The 25657-nt window shown below is 43.2% G+C and overlaps 1 protein-coding gene across 3 annotated transcripts in view; it reads right to left on the bottom strand.

Moving 5' to 3' along the window:
* LOC308051363 (polycomb group RING finger protein 3-like) overlaps positions 1-22833 on the bottom strand; it is a 90397-nt gene extending 67564 nt beyond the window's left edge. The window contains exons 1-3 of one of the 3 annotated variants that reach the window (XM_080361744.1): positions 22448-22833; positions 21969-22061; positions 3072-3112 (exon numbers count right to left, since the gene is read on the bottom strand). The gene's annotated coding sequence lies outside the window, so the exon portion shown is untranslated. Of the gene's footprint in view, positions 1-3071; positions 3113-21968; positions 22426-22447 lie in introns of those variants that run through there. The other 2 variants (XM_080361743.1, XM_080361745.1) reach the window with 2 other exon arrangements.
* Positions 22834-25657: the final 2824 nt, after the last annotated feature.

The raw sequence follows: 25657 nt of genomic DNA, 5'->3' as shown, positions 1-25657 counted from the left end.
ATCACTAAAAGGGAACTGGTCTTGTTTTTAACAAAACCAGGACACTGTGAGGGCAGGCAAACACTGGCACAGGTTGCCCAGAGAGGCTGTGGAGTCTCCATCCTTGGAAATATTCAAAACCTGACTGGACACAGTCCTGGGCAACTGTCTCCAATTGACCCTGCTTGAGGACTAGATGGTTTTGTGAGGTCCCTTCCAACCTAAATGATACAGTGAAAGGCATGTTTACCAGCAGCTAAATTTCTCTGGACAATTCCACTTAAAGTAACATTCATCTGCTCAGACTACTGACATTTTCTGCACAGGTAATTAACCTGATATGTGGCAGATAAGGACCAGCACTATATAGTAAGCTAATGCAAAGTCTGAAAAAAAAGTTTTGATTAGAAAGACTGAGATTATCCATCTTGCTTTAACTAACCCTATTCTCTAGGCAAATCTGAGCTTTCCCCTTAATTCCTTCTACAATATTATCTTTCAAAAAAAAAAGAATCATAGAATGTCCCAAGTTGGAAGGGACCCAGAAGGATCATCAAGTCCATCTCCTGTCCCTGCATATGACAACCCCACAGTTCACACCATGTGTCTGAGGGCATTGTCTAGTCTCTTCTTGAACACTGTCAGGACTGGGGCCATGACACCTCCCTGGTGAGCCTGTTTCAGTGCTCCACCAACCTCTGGGTGAAGAACCTTTTCCTGATGCCTACCCTAAACCTCCCCTGGCACATCTTCCTGCCATTCCCTTGGGTTCTGTCATTGGTCGCCAGAAAGAAAAGGTATGTGACAAAAGGTAAAACACCCCCCACTCCCATTTTGGAATGCAGGCAACAGACTCTGTAAAAATCCCGTCTTCCTATCCCTTAATCAGCAAGCACTTTGTCCAAAAGAAAGCCAAAAGTGAATTTGAAAACTTCTCCAGAGCAAGTAATTCAATCTAATTTTGAATTTAAAAAGGAAAAAGAAATACCTCTGAATAGTAAATACATATTTTCAGTATACATAAGTTGTAAGATGGCTTGTAACATTGAAACACAACTTATTATGCCTTCTAATAGTTCAAACAATAATTGTAACTGAGAGGAGTCCTATGGCCATTGTTAAACAAGAGACAGATTTGAAACAAATTATCCCAACCCTCCTGACTATCCACTAACCTAGTGCCCAGATTCTTACCTGCATTCAAGTTTAAATGCATTTTGTTCCAAATAAACAGGAAGTGCCCATGTAAAGCTCAGTCTATTTAAAATCGCAAAACAGATGAAATCACATTGTTCACCCCTATTAAGCAAGGAATCAAATGCAAGGAATACTTCATGCATTGGTCTATTCGAATGATATGAAAGACAAATTTCTTATCACTTGGACTGTTTTCAAGTTGCGCTGAATACTTGAGGAAAACAATATCTAGTCATAGTTACATAGAAATCAATTCTACTTAATTAAGATAGCACGATCACAGCATTTAAACCTTGTTGCTTTCACAACTAGCAGAAAAAGATTAGAGGTGAAAGTAGTTGTAGCTTTAAGTTACAAGAACAGAATATAAGTTTACCTTTGCAAAGCATCATCTAGACTCAAGTCTTGTTGCATCAAATTCTTATTCTTAATTTAAGAAAACAAAATCACATCACATTCAGCCTTCTGGATTAGAGACTGATTTATAAACTCACTAGAGTGCACTGGAGCTATACGGGAAACACACACCTACATATTAACTGAATATGTTTTTAGCTTGGCTTTCTTTGGTAACAATGCTTATGTAACTAGTCAGTGCATACAAGATGCATGCCCAAGAATTTCTGAATCTTTCATATGATTGCAGTCAAGTTCACAGGCAAAAATCTCATAGATATTTATGTTCTAAAATAAAAGCAAACAGCCATGAAGGAGGGACCAGGACTCGAACATTTACAGTTTTACCTTCAGCTTTTGTACGTCTGTTTTCCACAATTGAACACAGCAAAACTCAGCTGCCACCAAACCTCTATCCAAAATACTGTTTTGTAGCGATTAGTGGAGAGTTACAGAAAAATCTTAGCATAACTTGTTTAAAAAGTTAGTCACAGCCAATCAAGATAAATCTGTAGGATACAAAGTTTCACTAGCTCTGCTACTCAGTTACTTGTTTAAATAATCTGCTAAAACAGGAAGTCTTAGACAAACTGAGAAGTACTGTAAATAACTGAAATTCTTTATCTACTGCACAATGGCATTTGATCAGAAACATCTTACTCTTAACCCAGCCAGTGAGAACCAGCATCATAACATGATCCCTTACACTCAAATCCATTATTGAAAGAGAGGAAACTACTCTCCACTCTAATTTCACAGTTTTTAAATGATAAAACTCTTCTCAGATAGATGATACCTCTTTAAAATTAATTTGAATCCCATTTATTGAAAAAGAAAGCAGGAAACATGAAATGTGAAAAATCAGCCCTTTCCTGGTTAGATCACTCTTTAGGACCCTTGCAAACAGAGCTTAGAAACCAGTGAAACAAGCAGCTCTGTGATGAGCTGAAGAGCTGTTCTTAACCCCCAAAATAAGCACTTTTCACTAGGAACCATTCTTTAGACAGAACCAAAAAATCCACATTGTGACTACTTAAAGAAATAGAAGACCTTATAAAGTTTCAGAGACCTGACTCAATCCTGAAGAGAAAGAAAAGTTTTCTTTTGATAGCCCAAGTATTCAACCAAGGAATGGAGTAGAGGAAACTACAAAAGCATTTGGAGTACTCTCCCATTTTAAAGAAAATCCACAACAGGAGAGGGTGGAAGGGGTTAGACATGTCAGTCAAGTATCCTCATTCATGCTATATTTTCTCTGCTAAGATAATGTCTTGTTAAAATTACCAACCCAAAGGATAAGCAGCATATTACAGACCTCTTTAGTAAAGTTATGCCACTAACAAAACAGGTTTGAAGAAGCAGCTTTCAGAGATTACAGTAAAGAAAACTTAGAGTAGACTCACAGAAACAGATGACAGGCAGAGACCCCTCCTCAAAGGAGTGGTTTTATCATTAGCACATATGCTAGTCAGGAATATTTTGGGCTACATGAGGCATACCTCTTAAAATTGCATTTCTTTTCAGTCCGCCATCCAGAGACCTGAAAAGATATAAAAATAATCTAAAAGTTAGCATCCAAAACTCCTTAAAATCCAGCAACACATAGAAATCTTAACTTACTAAGCTCACCTAACACTACCTACATGTATTAATTCAGAACAACTCAAAGGAAAAAAAACACATTCATTTTTGATAAAGAAAATGAAAGCCTGCCAGAATTAGAAGAAAAAGGAACTTCAGGAAACACCCATATAACATCCTCTATGAAAGGACAAGCTTACCACAGAAAAGTAAAAAACAGCCCAAAATTCAAGCAGTCCTGATATAATGTGGTGGGAAAAATACAAAAATTAAAAAAAATAAAAATCAATTATCTGCAGTACTGGGTCTGGCTAGGATGGAGTTAATTTTCTTCATAGCAGCCTGTATGATGCTAACCACCAGCACAAAGTGGATTGCCCAGGACTTCAGATAGCTGGCATCTCCATCCCTCCAAAGCCACCTCTGACAATCACAACATGCACAGTGTCATCCACAGACAGCTTGGAGCCCATCGTGGATAGTAGAGCTTATTCAGGAGGAAGAGAGCTGTGGCAGTGCAGTACTGTTTTGGATTTGTGACCAAAACAATTTTGATAACACATCAGTGTTTTAGCTATTGATGAACAGTGCTTACACAGTGTCAAGGCCTTCTCTGTTTCTCACTCTGCCCCAGAGTGCATAGGTTGGGAAATGCAAGAAATTGGGAGGGAACACAACCAGAACAGCTGACCTGAACTGACCAAAGGGATATTCCATGCCATGTAACAACATGCAACAGCAACAAAATCAGAGAGGAGGGGGATTTTGTGTAAGCAGCCATTGCTCAGGGACTGTCTGGACATCAGTCTACTTGTAGGAGGTGGTGAGTGATTGCCTTTACATCATCCTTTTTTTTTTTTTTTTTCCCCCCCCCCATATTTCTATCTTCTTCCTCTTTCCTTAGCTTATTGTATTATCTTTATCTCTTAGCACAAGTTTTCTTGCTTTTGCTCCTCTATTCTCTCCCCTGTCCCTCTAGTGGGGGAAGTGAGCAAGCAGCTGGGTGGTGCTTAGCTGCCAGCTTGGGTCAACCCACCACATCTGCACAAATGAGAATGACAGAAGAAAATGACTGCTCTGTTAAAAAGATTTGTGTTTGAAGATCCACAGCAAGCAGTATTATTCTCAAAATCTATTTTAAAGTATCTGCTCTCCATTTCATTTTCAAAAAAAATTCAGATGGAAATCTGCCATATCTCCAAAATCTTCATATATTTTCCATCACTTTCCAAACAGAGCATAATCACATGAACATATTAGCTTGACAAATTAAGGCAATTTTTATAAAGGTAATTCACACAGGAAATATCCAGATGTTATATAGTGTCCTGGTTTCAGCTGGAATAGAGTTAATTTTCTTCCTAGTAGTTGGTATAGTGCTGTGTTCTGGATTTAGTATGAGAATAATGTTGATAATACACTGATGTTTTAGTTGTTGCTAAGCGGTCAAGGCCTTTTCTGCTTCTCACACCGTTTCACCAGCAAGTAGGCTGGGAATGCACAAAAAGTTGGGATGAGACAGAGCTGAGACAGCTGACCCCAACTGACCAAAGGGATAATTCATACCATACAACATCACACTCAGTATATAAGCTGGGGGAAGAAGGAGGAAGGGGGGGACATTCAGGGTTATGGCATTTGTCTTTCCCAAGTAACTGTTTCATGTGATGGAGCCCTGCTTGCCTGGAGATGACTAAACACCTGCCTGCCAATGGGAAGTAGCAAATTAATTTCTTGTTTTTCTTTGCTTGTGTGCATGGCTTTTGCTTTACCTATTAAACTGTCTTAATCTCAACCCACGAGTTTCCTCACTTTTCTGATTCTCTCCCCCATCCCACTGAGGTGGGTGAACAAGCGAGCAACTGTGTGGTGCTTAGTTGCTGGCTGAGGTTAAAACATGACATAAAGACAAACAATGAATACTGCTTCTTTATCTTCCTCCATCAAAAACAAAGGCATAGTCTGCAATTATAAGTTTGCTTTTATATTCCTTAAGGAGATGATAAACACTATGGTACAATGAAACTTCATGACAACAATAGACAAAAAACAGAATGCAATGCAACTGAAATATCTCTCAGGACCTCCTTCGGGTACATTTTTTCACCACCTTCAGTGAAAATTCAGATAAATGTTAAACATTGCCACACTGAAAGCAAAGTGGCATTAAAAGCCTTTGTGTTGGTACTAACAACAATAAACTTCACATAGAGAACAGAAAATCTCTTGGCTGTAGAGAAGAATGGACTTGAGGATGCATCTGCTGCAACAGAATCCATTCCTTCAGCAAAAAATGTCCTAATTTATATTGTGGTAGTAGAAACTGAATTACAGGTTTATCATCAGAGCATTCTAAAAACATCACAACACAAGCTTATGATCAATGAAGATGTTTTCTAAAAGACATTATCAAATATCTCCCCTTACTTGGAGAGAACACAGCAACGTTCTAATTCAGATGAAAGGAAAGAGTGGCGTTTATCTTCTTAAGAGGGGAAAATCAAAAAGCCAAACTTGTCCATATGCTGCGTGCTCTGAATGCAAAAAGACAACGATGCATTATGAAAGCTAATAATGAAGTACACTTAGTTTTTTTTATCTAGACCAGCTATTGGTGACTGTGCAAAGATACTAACCCTTAATACAAACAACTTCAGGACCGAGTGCTAGCATTTTAACATGCATTTTATTTTATTTACAAGAGTACCCAAACTGCTGGGGCTGCTCTTAGTTGCTCGATAGATTGGAAAATTGTAGTTCTCATCTGTACCAAATGGTTTTTTAATGCAAGACAATAAGTCTTCTCTCATGAGAGTCCAGAAAAGGGGCGAACACTTAAGGGATGTTATAAGGCTGCTACCTCTGGCAAACTTATGGATTACTCCAGCCTGGCTGCTGGAGACAAACCCAAGGGTCTCTGTGTCCCACGCCAATGGATATGGCTGCTACTTTGCTTACATGAGCAGCAAAAGGAAGGTTAGAGAAAATGTAGGTCTGCTGCTGAATCAGGTGGATGCCCTGGTGGCAGATGATACAGAGAAGGCAGAGTTACTGAATACATTCTTTGCTTACATCTTTACCGCTAAGACTGGCCCTCAGGTATCCCAGATCCTAGAGACAGGAGAGAAAGTCTGGCAGAAGACTTTCCCTTAGTTGAGAGAATCAGGTTAGAGATAGTTTAGACAAACTGGACACCCACAAATCCATGGGCCCTGATGGGATGTACCCATGAGTGCTGAGAGAGTTGGCAGATTTATTGTTAAGCCACTCTCCATCATCTTTGAAAGGTCAGGGAGAACAGAAGAGGTGCCTGAGGACTGGAAGAAAGCCAATGTCACTAAACTATTCAAAAAGGGCAAGCAGGATGACCCAGGAAATTACAGGCCAGTCAGCCTCACCTCCATCCCTGGAAAGGTGGAAGAACAACTGATTCTGGACATCACCTCCAAGCATGTGGAGGAAAAGAAGGTTATCAGGAGTAGTCAGAATGGATTCAACAAGGAGAAAGCATGCTTGATGAACCTGATAGCCTTCTATGATGGTATGACTGGCTGGGTAGACAAGGGAAAAGCAGTGGATGTTGTCTACCTTGACTTCAGCAAGGCTTTTGACACTGTCTCTCACAACATAGGCAAGATCTGGAAGTGCAGGCTGGATGAATGCATGGTGAGATGGATCATGAACTGGCTGGATGGCAGAGTTCAGAGGGTTGTGATCAACAGTGCAGAGTCTGGTTGGAGGCCTGTAGTTAGTGGGGGCCCCAGGGGTCAGTACTAGGTCCAGTCCTGTTCAACCTGTTCATCAGTGACCTGGAGGAAGAGACCAAGTGGACCCTCAGCAAGTTTGCTGGTGATACTAAACTGGAAGGGTTAACACACCAGAAGGCTGTGCTGCCATTCAGCAAGACCTGGACAGGCTAGAGGACTGGGCAGAGAAGAATCGAATGAAATTCAACAAGGGCAAGCATAGGGTCCTGCACCTGGGGAGGAATAACCCCAAGCACCAGTACAGGTTAGGGGTTGACCTGCTGGAAAGCAGCATTGCAGAGAAGGATCTGGGAATTCTGGTCGACAACAGGTCAAACATGAGCCACCAATGTGCCCTTGTGGCCAAAAAGGCCAACACTATCCCAGGGTGCATTAAGAAAAGTGCGACAAGCAGGTTAAGGGAGGTTATCCTCCTCCTCTACTCTGCCCTGGTGAGGCTGCATCTGGAGTACTGCATTCAGTTCTGGGCTCCTCAGTTTAAGGACAAGGAATTATTGGAGGGAGTCCAGCAGAGAGCTACAAGGATGATCAGGGGTCTGAAGCATCTTTCTTATGAGGAGAGACTGAGAGGGGATCTTATCAATGTTTATAAATATCTCAAGGGTAGATGTCAAGAGGATGGGGTCAGATGCTTTTCAGTGGTGCCCAACAACAGACTAAGGGGCAATGGGCACAAATTGAAACACAGGAGGTTCCATCTGAATATGAGGAGAAACTTCTTTACTTTGAGGGTGACAGAGCACTGGAACAGGCTGCCCAGAGAGGTTGTGGAGTCACCTTCTCTAGAAACATTCAAAACCCACCTGGATGCATTCCTGTGCAGTCTACTCTAGGTGTACCTGCTTTAATAGGTGGGTTGGACTAGATGATCTCCAGAGGTCCCTTCCAACCCTAACCTTTGGTTCTGTAAAGGCACCTTATCATACATCCTTGAGATTCCTGCAGGCAAAGATCAAAGCAGTGTGGAAAACTGTATCTGCATGAATCCCTGTATACATTTCAAAATGAGCAGGCTCACTGATCTTCACCAAGGGCTGAATTCTGCAGTGCCTGCGTCTCCGCTTGTGTCACCTCTGCCAGGGAGCTTAGGTGCTGTTTCAGAGATCCCCCGGTAGCAAGGTAACAAAAATAAATTTCCTCTTTGCATTGCATCTGTGGCCTCTGGTTGTTCCTGTAACCTGCCTGTGTTCGTTCACACATTTGGCATGGTCAGCAGTCACTAAAAACAGACATGCCATGGTTTGAAAAAAAGTCAGGGACTGGGGAGGCTATGCTGGTGACTCCCTGCATTCCAGTATGGCCCAGTACGGAGCACCAGGCCCCCATGGCTGCTTTTCTGGCAAAACTGGCTCCTTTGGAGGCACGGCCTAAGATGGATGAGTGGGCAGTGATGACCCCCCAAGCAACTGAAACAGCTATGCGCGTGTTGCCATGGAAAACAGCATTGGATCCTTCTCGCAAGTTAGCAGGAAAATTGGGATGGTTATTAGTTACTGGTCTTAGAGCTCTTGACCATGAAGTTGTTGCATTACAGAGTAAAATGAGAGAATTGGAATAAGAGGTTGAGATTTTACATGATGCAAAGGTGATCGCGCAAGAAGTAATTACAGTTCAAGCAGAACGCTGCTACGAGCTGCAAGATAATGTAGAGCAGTTGGTAGTGCACATTGCTAAGAAACAAACGGATAAATATGGAAAAAGTTTTTTAGTTCTCAGTTTTGTGCTCTCACCACAAAACAATCTCGGAATCCCAAGGAATGGGATGGAAATATTTGGAGTGAATCCTCAGACTCCAATATTGAGTTTGAATTTGATCCTGACTTAAATGGCAAGGAGGTGGTGGGAGCACAGCCCCACATACAAATGATGCGGCAGCAGGAACAAGCAGATGGGGGGCAGATCATGTGTCCTTACCCTCTGAGAGAGTTAAAGGAATTTTTAGAGATCTCTCAGCAGAAGAGTGGGGAAGGAATGAGCTGAGTGGCCTCACAGTCACAGGCCCTGGTTGTTGTGGGTGATTTTCACTTCCCCGATGTTTGCTGGAAGGACCATTCAGCCAGCCAGCCACAGTCCAGGAGGTTCCTCCAGTGCATTGATGAGAACTTCCTCATGCAGATGGTGGAGGAGCCGACTAGGAGAGGTGCACTGCTGGATCTCATCCTCACTAACAAGGAGGGTCTGCTCAAAGCAGTAAAGGTTGAGGGCTGCCTGGGTTGCAGTGACCACGAGATGGTGGAGTTCAGCATCTTGGGTGGCAGGAACAGAATAGCAAGTAGAATTGCAAACCTGGACTTTAGCAGGGCTAACTTTGGCCTTTTTAAGCAATTGCTGGGGGAAATCCCATGGGCAAGATTGCTTGAAGGAAAAGGGGCCCACGAGAGCTGGATTGCATTCAGAGACTGCTTCTTCCACGCTCAGGATCAGAGCATCCCCACACGTAGGAAGTCAAGGAAGGGAGCCAGGAGGCCTGCGTGGTTGAATAGGGATCTGTTGGGTATGCTCAAGCAGAAGAGGAGAGTTTACAGGTCATGGAAGCAGGGGCTGGCCACTTGGGAAGAATATAAGGCTGCTGTTAGAGGATGTAGGAAGGCAGCTAGGATAGCCAAGGCCTCCTTCGAATTACAGCTGGCGAGAGGGGTCAAGGACAGCAAAAAGAACTTTTTCAAATACATAGCGGATAAAACTAATACCAGAGGCAATGTAGGCCCACTGATGAATGGGGTGGGTGCCCTGGTGGCAGAAGATACAGAGAAGGCAGAACTACTGAATGCCTTCTTTGTCTCTGTCTACTCTGCCGGAGGCTGTCCTGGGGAGCCCTGTACCCCTGAGACCCCAGATGAAGCCAGGTCAATGGAGGAGTTTGCTTTAGTTGATGAGGACTGGGTTAGGGAGCAATTAAATAGTCTGGACATCCATAAATCCATGGGTCCAGATGGGATGCATCCGCGAGTGCTGAGGGAGCTGGCTGAGGTCATTGCTGGACCGCTCTCCAACATCTTTGCCAAGTCTTGGGAAACGGGAGAGGTGCCCAAGGATTGGAGGAAAGCAAATGTCACTCCAGTCTTAAAAAAGGGCAAGAAGGAGGACCCGGGTAATTATAGACCGGTCAGCCTCACCTCTGTCCCTGGGAAAGTAATGGAACAACTTATCCTTAGTGCCATCTCAAGGCACATCAAGGATAAGAGGGTTATTAGGGGCAGTCAGCATGGCTTTACCAAGGGGAAGTCATGCTTGACCAACCTCATAGCCTTTTATGAGAATGTAACAAGGTGGATGGATGATGGCAGAGCGGTGGATGTGGTCTACCTTGACTTCAGTAAAGCCTTTGACACAGTCTCCCACAGCATCCTAGTTGCTAAGTTGAGGAGGTGTGGTCTAGACAATAGAGTAGTGAGGTGGGTTGCAAACTGGCTTAAGGAGAGAAGCCAGAGAGTGGTAGTCAATGGTGCGGAGTCTAGTTGGAGGCCAGTATCTAGTGGAGTGCCTCAGGGGTCAGTACTGGGACCAGTATTATTCAATATATTCATTAACAATTTAGACAAGGGAATAGAGTGTACTATCAGCAAGTTTGCTGATGACACTAAGCTGGGAGGAGTGGCTGACACGCCAGAAGGCTGTGCTGCCATCCAGCGAGACCTGGACAAACTGGAGAGTTGGGTGGGGAATAACCTAATGAAATTTAACAAGGGAAAGTGTAGAGTCTTGCATCTGGGCAGGAACAACACCAGGTTCCAGTATAGGTTGGGAAATTACATATTAGAGAGCAATGTAGGGGAAAGGGACCTGGGGGTCCTGGTGGACAAGAGGATGACCATGAGCCAGCACTGTGCCCTTGTGGCCAAGAAAGCCAATGGCATCCTGGGGTCTATTAGAAGGGGGGTGGTTAGTAGATGGAGAGAGGTTCTCCTTCCCCTCTAGTCTGCCCTGGTGAGACCACATCTGGAATATTGTGTCCAGTTCTGGGGCCCTCAGTTCAAGAAGGACAGGGAACTGCTGGAGAGGGTCCAGCGTAGGGCAACAAAGATGATTAAGGGAGTGGAGCATCTCCCTTATGAGGAAAGACTGAGGGAGCTGGGTCTCTTTAGTTTGGAGAAGAGGAGACTGAGGGGTGACCTTATTAATGTTTATAAATATATAAAAGATGAGTGCCATGAGGATGGAGCCAGGCTCTTCTCGGTGGCAAACAATGATAGGACAAGGGGTAATGGGATCAAGCTGGAACACAAGAGGTTCCACTTAAATTTGAGAAGAAACTTCTTCTCAGTGAGAGTGACAGAGCACTGGAACAGGCTGCCCAGGGGGGTTGTGGAGTCTCCTTCTCTGGAGACATTCAAAACCCACCTGGACATGTTCCTGTGCGACCTCACCTAGGCGTTCCTGCTCCAGCAGGGGGATTGGACTAGATGATCTTTTGAGGTCCCTTCCAATCCCAAACATACTGTGATTCTGTGAATACTGGCATGGATTTTGCCAGCTTAGGATAGTGGAGCTGCATCTATGCATTTATTAGTGGATGAAAAAGATTTATTAAGCCCTATAATCAATTATGATCAGATACAACGAGGATATGCCCAGCTGCAAAATGTCAGAGGTCCTGAAGAGTAAGACATTATTGCACCTATGCTATATCAATGGTTGCGTGCAACAGTTTTAAAAGCATATGCTGAACCTGATGAATTGGTGTTTTCCCTTGGAAACTGGTATACAATGGAGGTGGAGGTGGGTACTGATTTCAGGTATCTTCAGTGAATACCTAAACTTTATCTAGTGGAGACAGCATTGGAACAATGTTCTTGCTGCCATAGACCCAACATCAAATTCAAGTCCAATCTGAATAAGTGCAGGCCACAGCTTTCCAGTCTGCATGGGCAATTATTCCCATACCAGGTTGTTAAACCCAGAGTAATACTATCTGAAGGAGCTGGAACAACAGCATATGTATTACTTGAAGGCGACAACGTTCCTGTTGATCAGTTAAGTTTTGTCCTGGTGAACTTAGATTTGTGCAGCATCTACTGTACACAAATCATTTTACTTCAATTTTTAGGAGAAATTAACAGCTGCACATCTCTTAACAATGTGATGTGACAACCCCAACAGCTACATTACAGAATTATACCATGCTAAAAGATATTGACGTAAGTGTTTCTTATTTTTGTTTTCCCTGAGCAGGTAGTGGCTGTAAATGCTGCTTTGATTTTGAAGGCAAGTGTTGCTTCAACATAGATGATGAACTAGCCAGCATGGAAGAAGACATTTCACATCTTTGGGACTAATGCAGCAACTGAAACAACCTACTGATAATGCCTGGCTAAATGACTCGTTTAATTCTTTGACAAGATGAACGGGACACCTGATTTAAAGCATTATTGTAGAAATATGTTTTTCCTTTTTCTGTATGTGTTTATTGCATGCCCCTGTAACTTGTTCTGTGCTACACCTGACAAGCCCAAATGAAGAACTCCAGCTTTGCTGGCCCAAACAGAAGCAGTCTCTTGTGTGAGGGGGTGGAACGTGTGGGAATAGCACGAGAATGGCAAGGAGGATAACTGTAAACATGATCAAGCGACTGCAGCTGGGGCATAGAAAAACACATAAATTACAAGTAGAACCTCTGCATCTAGATAACAGGCCTGTGAAAAAAAGTCATAAAGGCACCTTATCGTACATCCTTGAGATTCCTGCAGGCAAAGACCAAAGCAATGTGGTAAACTGCGCCTGTGTGAATCCCTATATACAGGCCAAAATAAGCAGGCTTGTTCATCTTCACCAATTCTGCAGTGCCTGTGTCTCCACTTGCATGACCTCTGCCCAGGACCTTAAGTGCTGTTTCAGAGATCCCCCAGTAGCGAGGTAACAAAAATAAATTTCCTCTTTCCGTTGCATCTGTGGCCTCTGGCTGTTCCTGCGACCTGCGTGCATTGGCTCACACAACAAGGGAACAAGAGTGAGAAACAGCAAAGGGAACACCAAGGTCAGACAAGGAGGGGAAAGAGGTGCTCCATGGCACCACAGCAGATATTTGCCACTCTACTTGGCTCTTGTGAGACCTCACTCGCAGTTCTGCCTTTAGCTCTGGAGCCCTCAATACAGAAAAAAGACATGGACCTGTTGTAGAGGGTCCAGAGGAGAGCCACCACGATGATCGGAGCGCTGGAACACCTCTCCTGTGAGGACAGGCTGAGAGAGTTGGGGTTGTTCAGCCTGGAGAAGGTTCCAGGGAGACCTTATTGTGTCCTTTCAGTACTTAAAAAGGGCCTATAAGAAAGATGGGGACAGACTTTTTAGCAGGACCTGTTAGGATAAGACAAAGGGTAATGGTTTTAAACTACAGAAGGGGAGATTCAGGCTAGACATGAGGAATAAATTTTTTACAATAAAGGTGATAAAATACTGGAACAGGTTGTCCAGAGAGGCAGTAGATGCCCCATCCCTGGAAACATTCAAGGCCAAGCTGGATGGGGCTCTGAGCAACCGGATCTAGTTGAAGATGTCCCTGTTCATTGCAGGGGGGTTGGACTAGATGTCCTTTGAAGATCCCTTCCAACCCAAACTATTCTATGATTCTATGATTTGTTTTTGTTTAATTTCATGGTATTGATGATTGCCCAATGCTCCAATCTATCTAGATCCTGCAAGGCCTCTTGTCTCTCAAGCAAGTCAACAGCGTCTCCCCATTTGGTACCATCAGCAAACTTACTAATTCTTACTAATTCAACTCCTGTGTCCAGGTCGGTGATAAAAATATTGAATGGAACCAGCCCTAGAATTGAGCCCTGAGGAACACCACTGGTGACTGCTTGCCAAACAGATAAAGCCCCATCCTCTGCAACCCTCTGAGCCCTGCTGTTCAGCCAGTTCTTCGCCCACCGCACTGTGTATCTGCTCATTTCACAGTTGGACGACTTTTCCAGAAGGATGCTCTGGGGGACAGTACCAAAAGCCTTACTGAAATCCAGAAAAACTACATCCACTGCCTTCCCTTCATCCACTAGGTGAGTGACCTTATCATAGAAAGATATTATATTAGTTAGACAGGACTTTTCTTTCGTGAACCCACGTTGACTGTGCCTGATGATTTCACTGTTCTTTAAATGCCTTCCAATAAAACCCAGTACAATTTCTCCAGGAACTGAGGTTAGACTAACTGGTCTGTAGTTTCCTGGGTCTTCCCTCACACCCTTCTTCTGAAGTAAAATAACATTGGCTAGCTTCCAGTCAGTGATTACCTCCCCAGACTCCCAAGACATGGAAGATGATTGAGAGGGGTCCTGCTGTAACATCTGCTAGCTCCTTCAGTACTCTGGGATGAATCCCATCAGGCCCCATGGACCTATGAACACTCAGCTGATACATCTGGTCCCTTACAATTTCAGTGTCCACAAATGGAAAGTCACTGTTCCTGCACTCATGGTCCTTCAACTTAAAGGACTGGGCAGCCTAAAGACTATCAGAATTATTAATGACTGAGGAAAAAAAAAGGCACATTGAATGTCTCCACTTTTTCTTCATACCTATTTGTCAGGTGACCATCTTCAACAACAAGTATCAGTCCAATGTTTTCTTTAGACCACCTATTGCCATTATTGTAACTTCAGAAGTCTCTCGTCGGCCACAACACTGGCCAGTTTTGACTTTAGTTCAGCTTTGGCCTTTTGTGCCTTCTCCCTGCACATGTGGACTACAGCTCTTCCTGCAAAGCCTGACCTTACTTCCAGAGATCATTCAATTTATTTTTCCTCTTGAGTTCCACAAGGAGTTCTCTGTTCAGCTAAGGTGGTTCTTAAAAACTGACCAGCACTCATGGACTCCTAAGCCCTCAAAGGCAGATTCCCAGGAGACTCTCCTAAGTAGCTCCCTGAGTAGCCTAAAGTTTGCTCTGATGAAATCCAGGGTAGCAACTTTGTTGACCTTTCTTCCCCTCACTACACAAAAAGTTTTAAACAGAACTATTTTGTGACCACTGTGGCCAAGACAGCTACCTACCATCACATCTCCCACAAGTCCTTCTCTGTTCACAAATAACAAGTCTAGGAGGGCACCTTTCCTAGTTGGCTCACTGAGTGCTCGCGACAAGAAGTTATCTCCCACAAACTTCAAGAATTTCCCAGACCTACTTGTCACAGCAGTATGGTATTCCCAGTTGATGTCTAGGAAGTTGGACTCTCCCATAAGGGCAAGAGCTACCGATCCAGAGATTTCTCCTAATTGCTTATAAAGCAATTCATCAGTGCTGTCATCTGCTACAACACCTGCTTTGTTTTCCATCTTCTTAATCCTTACCCAGAGGCTCTCAACCACATCATCACTAACTGTAAGGGCTGTACAATCCAAACCTCTTCCTTACATACAGTACAACTCCTCTGCCTCACCTGCCTTGCCTATCCTTCCTGAACAGCCTATAGCCCTCCATACCAGCACTCCAGTTGTAGGACTCATTTCACCAAGTCTCATGAATACTGTCAGGGATTGGCTCAAGGAGCATGGACATGAGTCCACTGAGCAACTGTACGAGCAGAGCCCATTCTAGCTGACATAAGTAGGCCTTAGTTAGCTTGACTATTAGGCCGTGGGGAAGGGGGAAATGGAAAAGTACTGACTAAGGCAGGGTCTGCATGTCTTTGAAGAGAGTCAGGAAGAGATAAGAGTCAGAAGAAGGAATACGAAATGTGCATAGTTAGCTAAACCAAAGTAGGTGGAGTAAGTAAATGCAACCTTTTAGTGCTAATCCTATTAGATAGAAACAAGTATGCATAATTATGGTATTTGGTATAAATACGCGCTATCCTGGGCAATAAAGTTGAATCATGCTTTATCACTCACATTGAGTCGGCCTGCATGTTTTCCTCAGTCGCGAACTCGCAGAATACCAATGACATCATAGCTCTAGGAACTGATCAATGCCTTCCAGTTCATCCTGTTTCTTTCTCATGCCATATGTGTTGGTGTACAAGCATTTCAGATGGGCTCCTAAGCCCTCAGTGCTCCCTGGAGCAGTGTAAATGCTCCCATTAGCACTGCCACCCTCAGGCGATGCCATGCCAACACTTGGCTTACTTTCATCTCTCCTGTTGGTATCCCCTTTGCCCCATCGATTCTAGTTTAAAGCCCTCTCAGTCAGTCCCACCAGCTTATGAGCAAAGAAGCTTTTCCCCCCCATCGGGACAGGGGGATCCCGTCAAGCCCCAGCATACCTTGTGCCTCAAAGACTCACTCTTCCATGGTTATAGAAACCAAAGTTCTGGCAGAGGCACCAGTCCTGGAGCCAGGTATTGGTGTCTTGGGCATGCTTACTTCTGAAGTCTCTCTACATTACTGGGAGGACTGAGGAAAACACTGCCTGTGCTCTCAAATCTTTTGTCATTCTTCTCAGGGCCCTGAAATCTCTTTTGATCAACCTTGGACTTCTTGTTGCAACATCATTAGTACCTGCATGAAAGAGCCAGAGTGGGTAACAGTACAAAGGCTGTACTAAGCTCATCAGTTGATGGCAACATCCCTGATTCAGGCCCCAGGGACATAGCAAACTTCCCTGAAAAGAAAGTCTGGTCTGCAAATGGGTGCCTCGGGGCGGGGGGGGGAAGGCGGAGGGAGCGAGCAGCTATCATGGTTGTATTGCTAGCTCAGGTTAAACCACAACAGGGACCCACACTGAAGCAGTCTGTTCCTGAAGGACTGTGCCCCATGGAAAGGGATGGAAAGGGCCCATGCTGGAACAGTTCTTGGACTGTATTCTTTGAGAGGGGCCCCATACTGGAGAAAGGGAACAGTGCAAGCAGTGCAAGGAGGAAGGAGCAGCAGAGATGAAGCCTTACAAATTGAACACAACCCCTACCCTACCATGAAGAGTCAGGAGAAGGTAAGCCTGAGAAGAAAGGGGGGGGAGAATGGTGGTTTTAGTTTTGTTTCTCACTATCCTACTCTGTTATTAATTGGCAGTGAATTAATCATCCCCAAGTCTGTTTTGCCTGTGATGGTAATTAAGGAGTGATCTTCCAGTCCTTATCCTGACCAATGAGCTTTTCATCTTATTTTCTTCCCCTCTCCTGCTGAGAAAGAGAACAGCTTGATGAGCACCTGGCAGCCAGCCAAGGTTAACCCACCATAGTCATATACCTAATTCAGTAAAGAAATCATCCACACTTATTGCTTCCAAAACAACTTAAATATTTTAGCTTTACACCAGATGGGTATTATTTGCAATCTATACTTGAACCACTCAGTTCCCTAATGGACACAGTAAAACTTTTCCTCTCACGTGCAGGATCTCAGGGGGTGGGCCAACATGCACATAGCAGCAGGCACCTGCATTTTGGGACAACATGTTCTAGGATCGGGGAGTACTTATCACGTATAACAAGTGGCAAGATTATATTTGCCTGCCCTCTCCCCTCCCCCAAAAAAAAAAAAAAAAAATTAAGCTTTAAAAATCGCATACAAAAAAAAAAAACCACACCAAAAAAACCAAACAAACAAAAAAAAACACACACCACAACCAAACGACCACACACACACAACATATAAAACAAAACAAAGAAAAATCTCAGTCCCTTCTGGCCCTAAACTCTGGGAATACAATCATTACACCCCAAAAATGAACAGTTGTAGTTAGCCCGTTGGCTCATACTTTTTATCTTGTTCTTTCAGGTTTTTTTTTTTTTAATTATTAAAGTGTTTTTATCTCAACCCACAAGTTTCTCACTTTTACCCTTCCAATTCTCCCCCATCCCCCCTGGCAGAGGGAGAGAGAGGAGAGAGTAAGTGAGCAGCTGCGTGGTACTTAGTTGCTGGCTGGAGTTAAACCACAGCAAGACATAAGGGTGGGGAAAAAAAAATTCTCAGTTTAATTTAAAACTAAATAATTGTTCACAAGTCAGTAGTTAAATCTTTGTTCCGGTAACCTAAAAAAAGTTGCTCTTAAGCACATACTGTACAGTGCCCATTCCCCAACACACACATAAATGTTTCCCACCATACTATGCTAATTGCAAAGCAAATACACCCTCAGTTTCACCTAATAATGGTAGTTAGTACCACTAAAATAAGAGTTTTTACACATTGCCAGTTTTAATGTTCGTGTCAGTCACAAGGTTAAAACATAAAATGGTTAACAGAAACCCAAACATACAAGGATATCATGAATTCCCTTCCCATTGCTTTAGACAAACTCAACCATTTTTTCATCTATAAGTAAGTCTTGAGCTCACCATACTGTCGCACACACTTATTTAGGTCCCCTATCTACCTTTATTCAGCCATCAATTTATTGTTGTTATTATTATTTTAAAGAAAACACATAAGAATTCAATTTCTTTATCCCTCTGTGAAACATAGTACAAATAATTCACAACTATGAGGAATGACAAGTTGATTGCAAATAGCTGGGGGGGGTTGGGGGCAGGGTTTTGCTTGGGTTTTTTTTTTATTGTTGTTTGCAATTGTCTTTTTTTCAGTTTGACTTTTTTTTAAAGAACCCCCTAATGATAACGTGAGTCCTAAGCCACTCTCCATCATCTTTGAAAGGTCAGGGAGAACAGGAGAGGTGCCCTGAGGACTGGAAGAAAACCAATGTCACTCCAGTCTTCAAAAAGGGCAAGAAGGAGGATCCAGGAAAGCACAGGCCAGTCAGCCTCACCTCCATCCCTGGAAACAACTCATTCTGGATGTCATCTCTAAGCATGTGGAGGAAAATAAGGTTATCAGGAATAGTCAACATGGAATCACCAAGGCAAATCATGTTTGACGGACCTGATAGCCTTCTGTGACAACATGACTGGCTGGGTAGACGGAGGGAGAGCAGTGGATGTTGCCTACCTTGACTTCAGCAAGGCTTTTGACACTGTCTCCCATAACATCCTCATAGGTAAGCTCAGGAAGTGTGGATTAGATTAGTGGACAGTGAGATGAATTTAGAACTGGCTGAATGGCATAGCTCAAAGGGTTGAGATCAGCAGTGCAGAGTCCAGTTGGAGGCCTGTAGTTAGCAGCATTCCCCAGGGGTCAGTACTGGGTCCAGCCTTGTTCAACCTATTTATCAGTGATCTGGATGAAGGGACAGAGTGTACTCTCAGCAAGTTTGCTGATGATGCAAAACTGGGAGGAGTGGCTGATATACCAGAAGGCTGTGCTGCCATTCAGGAAGACCTGGTCAGGCTAGAGAAACGGGTAGAGAAGAACCTAATGAAGTTCAAAAAAGGCAAGTGTAGGGTCCTGCACCTAGGGAGGAATAACCCCATGTATCAGTACAGGTTAGGGGTTGACCTGCTGGAAAGCAGTTCTGCAGAGAAGGACCTGGGAGTCCTGGTGGACAAGTTAACCACAAGCCACCAATGTGCCCTTGTGGCCAAGAAGGCCAATGGTGTCCTGGGGTGCATTAGGAAGAGTGTGACCAGCAGGTCAAGGGAGGTTATCCTCCCCCTCTACTCTGCCCTGGTGAGGCCACATTTGGAGTACTGTGCCCAGTTCTGGACTCCCTGGTTCAAGAAAGACAAGGAAATACTAGAGAGAGTCCAACAGAGAGCTACAAAGATGATTAGTGGTCTTGAACCATCTTTCTTACAAGGAAAGGCTGAGAGAGCTGGGTCTTTTTAGCCTGGAGAAGACTCAGAGGGGATCTTATCAATGCTTATAAATATCTCAAGGGTAGGTTTCAAGAGGATGGGGCCAGACTCTTTTCAGTGGTGCCCAACAACAGACTAAGGGGCAATGGGCACAAATTGAAACACAGGAGGTTCCATCGGAATATGAGGAGAAACTTCTTTACTTTGAGGGTGACAGAGCTCTGGAACAGGCTGCCCAGAGAGGCTGTGGAGTCCCCTTCTCTGGAGATACTTAAAAAAAAAACAACAAACCACACCACAAAACAAACCACAACACACATCTGGACACATTCCTGTGCAACCTGCTCTACGTGTACCTGCTTTAGCAGGGGGTTTGGACTAGATGATCTCCAGAGGTCCCTTCCAACCCCAAACATTCTGTGATATTAATTGTTATTTAACTATGCCTTTCTAAATGAAGTAAACTACTCATAGCAAATTCACTTTTTTTAACTAGCCGCTCTATACCTAGAGACAACATCTGAGAATTACATTTGCTGCTATAAAGAATAATCTCTAAAAAGAATTTGTCTCGAGTGCTTCAAAAGGAAAGTGCAATTTGATAAGTTCTTCCTATACAATGTAGATTTAAAAAAATAAATCAATCAAGTTCTCTGAAGTAGACATATGTATTCCTACAGACTCTTGAACTCTATGAAAAGAGACATGTTAGAGTTTGAATGATAACAAAGCTAAAAACAAGAAACAGAAACCTGATTTGAAGAACAGCAAGTTTTTCCTCAGCTTTTCAAAACAGGCTACAGTAAGAACTGCTGCATACAGTATGTTTCAATCAACAATAAAACACAATGGTACATATCACAAAGGCTGGTTTTAATGCGATGCAACCCCACCCTCTCCACCCTTTGATTGCATTAACTACTTCATTCAGCATAGCAAGTACATTTATAAAAAAGTCTGTGAGCCTTGACTTTCATCTTCCCAAAAATCTGTGTTTTATTAAAATTATTAATTTGCCCTAGAGACAGGACTCCAACACAAGTCCTGTACCAAGTAACAGATTCAGGAATTGGGCAGCATCTTTCTAGCTGTTATTTCAATCAGACATTCTAATCTGACATTCCTATGTCATTTTTCTCTGGCCTCCCTTCAAACCTGATAGAGTACTTAACAGAGCACAAGGGGGTAGTTTGAACTGTTACTCAACCCCTTTTACCAGTAATATGAAAAATGAAACAGTTTAAACCACGGGACATTCAAGAATATCAACATACTGAAATCCATTGCATCACCAAATACTGCTGATAAAGGCTTCCATTTAGTATCTCTTTGTCAAACTATATACCAGCCAGATCACTATCCCAATAGAAAAGGATGAAGTTATATACACATATAAACAAAGGGGAATATTCCACACTCACATTCTTGCAAGATCTCATTACATTTGAAGCATTTTTCAAAACATACAGCCACTTTATAGATCACATCTAGCTTAGTTTCCATGCAAATATTTTTAATATATTCCTGAAGCATCCAACATTTTGGTCTAATATTACTTTAGTCCAGAACGTTCGTTATGCACATGAGATTTCAAAGTTGGAATGAATGTTGTGTTTAAATAGCATCTGATTTTTTTTTTAATTTTAACCTTCTCATCCACAACTTTTATTTTAAGAAACATCAGTAGACAATTATGTAGGACTCCTGAAAAATACCAAAACAAAACACTTCTAAAGAAACATTCTAGAGCACACATGGGTAATCAGACTTTCTAGATCTAGGTTTCTCAGTCACCCATATTTCACATCCAGAGGGAAGGAAAAAAAAAAAAAAAGAGACTAAACTGATTTGAAACTACGCATTCACAGAGTATATACAACATTTACCAAAACAAACAAACAAAAAAATATATGTGAACTAGCAAAGAGCATCCAAGTATTATACAACCATAGGATTCAATGATTAAGTCTCTTACGGTTTCTTCATAGGATACTCTGAAGCTAAATCAATTACTTTGCAAAAATAGACCGACTGGCACCACATTATTCCATAGCACCACAACTCACTGACAAATTCAACATTTGCAGGAAGCAAACAGAACTTGGTAGTAGAACAAATACTCAGGGGATGGAAGCAAATGCAAACCACAAACATTCCTTTTTTAATCTACTAGTGCTACTTCAATTCCTGCTTCTCATAGGACTTGAAAACTTAAACCATACGCAGCATCAAACCCCCACATCTGCATAACTGAAGTCATTTAGCGAGGAATACACCCACTCCATTCTGACTAGAGACAGATTCCCTCCCCCTCCCAACAGTGGGGGTTTAATCAGTGCAAAACCCTTAATAGGGGTGGAGGGAGCTCTCTGAACGCGACTTAGCTCTCATCCAGACCCCACCACCACCTCTCCACAAACGTTCTTTATCACCCTGCTGAGCTACACACCTAAGCCAACCCACAATAATGCAAGGCCTCCATACAAACCTGAGGACAAGAGTCTGTTAGCAGGATGCAGGGGCGTACTAACCAGGCATCAGGAAAGAAAGAAGCGTTACCACTCCTCCAGAAAACAGGAAGCTTAATAATTTGAATAGGAAAGGGAGGGGTGAAAACAGAAGGGGAGAGGGGAAAGGTAGGGGAAGAAGAAATTAAGGGGAAAGGTAGGGGGAGAATAAGTTAGTGGGGTTTTTTTAAAGGAAAAGACACCTTTCCCCTTGGTAGGCAAAAGCTACCCTTAAGCACGAAAAAAGAAGGGGGTTTAAGGAAAATTAAACAAAAAAAAACAAACCAAACAAAAAAAAAACCCCACACAACACACTATCTATTAAAATACCATCGAACCCACCGAGACAATAACTTGCATTTTCAGTATCACAAAAAGTTCAAGCACAGCCTGACCACACCCGACCCGGTGTCGCGTCCCGTCTGTCCCATCCCCCAGCACCGGAGAGCGGCAGACTGACCTGTCAACAAATGGCAGCAACGGCAACAGAAGACGAGCAACGCTGTGCCCAGCTGCTAAGAGAAGGGGGAGGAGCAGGAATCTTTTCTCTTCAGGGGGTTGATTCCCGTTCCCTTTTCCTTCCAGTTCCCCTTTTATTCTTTCCTACCCCTGTCAAATAAGAGGGAAAAAAAAAAAAAAAAAGAAAAAAGAAAAAAATACTTTCTGTCTTTCCTTCTTCTTCCTCCTCCCCTCCCCCCAATTTTCCGAGTCTGAGTTTAAAACAAAGAGACGGAAATAGCCGAGTGCAGACCGAATGAAGCCGAGCGTGTCATGCAAATAGCGCATGCGCACTGTGTGTACACATGCGCTCATTTTATCCTTGCTACTGTCGAGATACGGGATTGGTTTCGCGTTATCCATTCTTCCTATCCCACTCCTTTATGCGTGTGCTGAAAGGGGAGCAGTGTCTTTCCAGTTCCCCCTTAAGCTCGGGATAGAAGAGACCTCTCCGCTGTACTCTGCGTTTCTCCCTAGGGTGGCCCCTGTGGGATTCCCAGCCCAGTACTGCTCCCTCGTGTGTGCACACTTTTTTCAGGTAGCATCCTTGTATGCTATCTTTTTGTTAAGATGAGGGTGACTGGGTGCAGGGTGAATTTACCCAGAAATAGCCCTTGTGCAATACATGGTTTTCCCCTGCCCAATTTAGTCTTCTTGTCACACAGGGACAGGCACCCCTGGCACTGCTTTCCCTAAACCTGTATCTTCTCCACAAGCAAAGACAAGCACCCCAGAACAATCTTCCCCAAACGGGCACATTTCTGCATACAGGGACACTCATCACTGCCGCAAATTATGTAATAAACAGGGACAGACATTTTATGCATGACCCTTCTAACATTTCCCTCTCATACTGGGAGGACAAACACTGTTGCAACATACAAGGAAAGATCTTACTGCCACAGCCCACCAACACCCTTATTTCCACAGGAATAAACCCTGCACAACCCATCAACAGCTTTTCTCCACCAACAACCTCCACACAAAGGACTTAACAACCCTAGTCCTCTACTGACAGTGCAAAAAGGCACTAGAACAAACTCCCAACATTAAACTCACACATGCAATCCAGCTTCTGTACTAGCTTCTCTAGGACCCAAATATTCCCCCATCCACATGTGTAGACTTTAGAAACAGCTCACATCCTCTCCAAGACATGCTCACATTTTAAGAGTCCAGAAAATGGATGTCCAATGCCTAACAGAACCAACATTCTGTAAAGGTGAGTTGATTTTTTCAAAATAATGAGATTAATAAATAAGACATTCTAGACAATTTTTATGCTTTCAGATTTCAACGTTTAAAGCCATATCATATTCCAAAGTTCTCTCCAGAAGCATATAGGTTGTTTGGTTTTTTAACATCCTCCCCCAAATAATCACATACTTCTGTAAGTTGGAGCTTTAAGAAGTCCACCAGTTACAATGAAACTGAAACAGAAGCTGGGAATGCTGGTGACAAGATATTTGCAATTTTTCATTGGGTTGCATAAGTCAAACACTCCAACTGAAAGCCCTGCTGAAAGACAAAGCACGAGGACAAATTTGCAAAGTAGGAACTGAGGTTGAACTCACACCACATAGCTGAACACTAAGATTACAAAGACAAGTACTCAAAAATTAATCTTTCCAGGGCAATTTGTACCTTCCCTATTATGTGTGTTTTCTATGTAATCTAGATACATATCTTCACATTTATACACACACGCACAAAGATTAAGACACGATACAGTCTGCTTCCACTTTGTCTAAGAAGGCAACTAGAAACAGGATATTCAGTGTGGCACATTCCTAGAAGTTTTGCCAGCAGGTTAACAATTCACTGAGTCTTAAACACAGTGTATATCATGACTATCATGTCTGTGCTTAGCTCTAGGAATAAAGTTATCCAGAGGTTACGGTATGGTAAAAAGGCACATGCCAACACTGTAGATTTGCCGTATGTAGCTTCAAGGTCTGTGCATCTGAGCAGGTGAGTCCTGTCTGTCAGATATCTAAATTCTGTTCCCAGTTTGATCACAAGAGACTTTCCAGAAGTCTTTACTTAAATAGGTATATGCTACATTGCAAGGGGGGCCTGCCGCCTGCCTTCTCTATTGAGGGTTCAAGAAGCCAAAAGCAACAGCAACAATCTATTTTAATTAAACTTTATTAACAGGGCATGAGGGGTGTCAATCACCAGTCAGGCTTCTCCAGCCTCTTTCTTTTTTCCCCTTGAACACTGCTCTCCTTTCTATACCTCTTCTCCTTTCTTTGACTGCTGCAGGCCTGGGCAGGAATGCCAGCAGTTCACAGTACATTTCTGTCTTCTCCCTCCTCACTCAGTTGGAGCTTTTCCCATTGTCCTATGATGTTATCAATGACCAAAGGAGAAGAAAACACATATAGCACAAGCCTGCATCCCATAGCAGTCTTACAGGTAGCTGTAAACTCTCTCTGGTGGGTTGACCTTGGCTGTTCACCAGGTGCATACCAAGCTGCTCTATCACTTCCCTCCACCAATAGGACAGGGGGAGAAAGTATGACAAAAGGCTCACAGGTCGAGATAAGGAGGAGATCACTTACCAATTACTGTCACGGGCAAAACACACACGAATTGAGGAAATTAATTTAATTTATTGCCAATTTATTGTAACAGTAGGACAGTGAGAAATAAGAACAAATATAAAAACACCTTCCCATCCCTCCCTTCTTCCCAGGATCACCTTCACTCCTGACTCTTCTACCTCCTCCTCCTCCCAAGCAGCACAGGGGGATGATGGGGATTTCCTTATGATGTGGTCATAGACCAGACCTATTGCTAGAGAGTCAATGGCTGAAGCTTTGTTGTGGGTGTTAATAAGGTGGTTCATACAATCCATCATCATGAAGAGAGATGGGCAAAAGCCTTTCCGCAAAGTATACTTGCCTGAGATCTCCAGGGGCCTCACCAGGCATATGGTAAGGTTCAAGCTGGTGTTTCGTGGGAAGATTCTGGCACTAGCGTTGTTGGGTAGCACAATACAGAAACCCACATCTGCCATCCTTCTATTTCCTCCCACTCCAACCCTAATCACTAGATGATCTGGACTTGGGAGGCTTCTATCCAACTGTTAAACTCCTGGGGCCTGCCATACCATTTCATCAGCAGATGTTTCTTCCTTTCCCTTTTGCTGTGATGATTTCTCAGTTTT

Source organism: Nesoenas mayeri (genome assembly GCF_963082525.1).
Source record: "Nesoenas mayeri genome assembly, chromosome: W".
NCBI lineage: Eukaryota > Metazoa > Chordata > Aves > Columbiformes > Columbidae > Nesoenas > Nesoenas mayeri.
The sequence above is the reverse complement of the archived record's forward strand: the minus strand, read 5'-3'. Positions and strand labels throughout refer to the sequence as shown.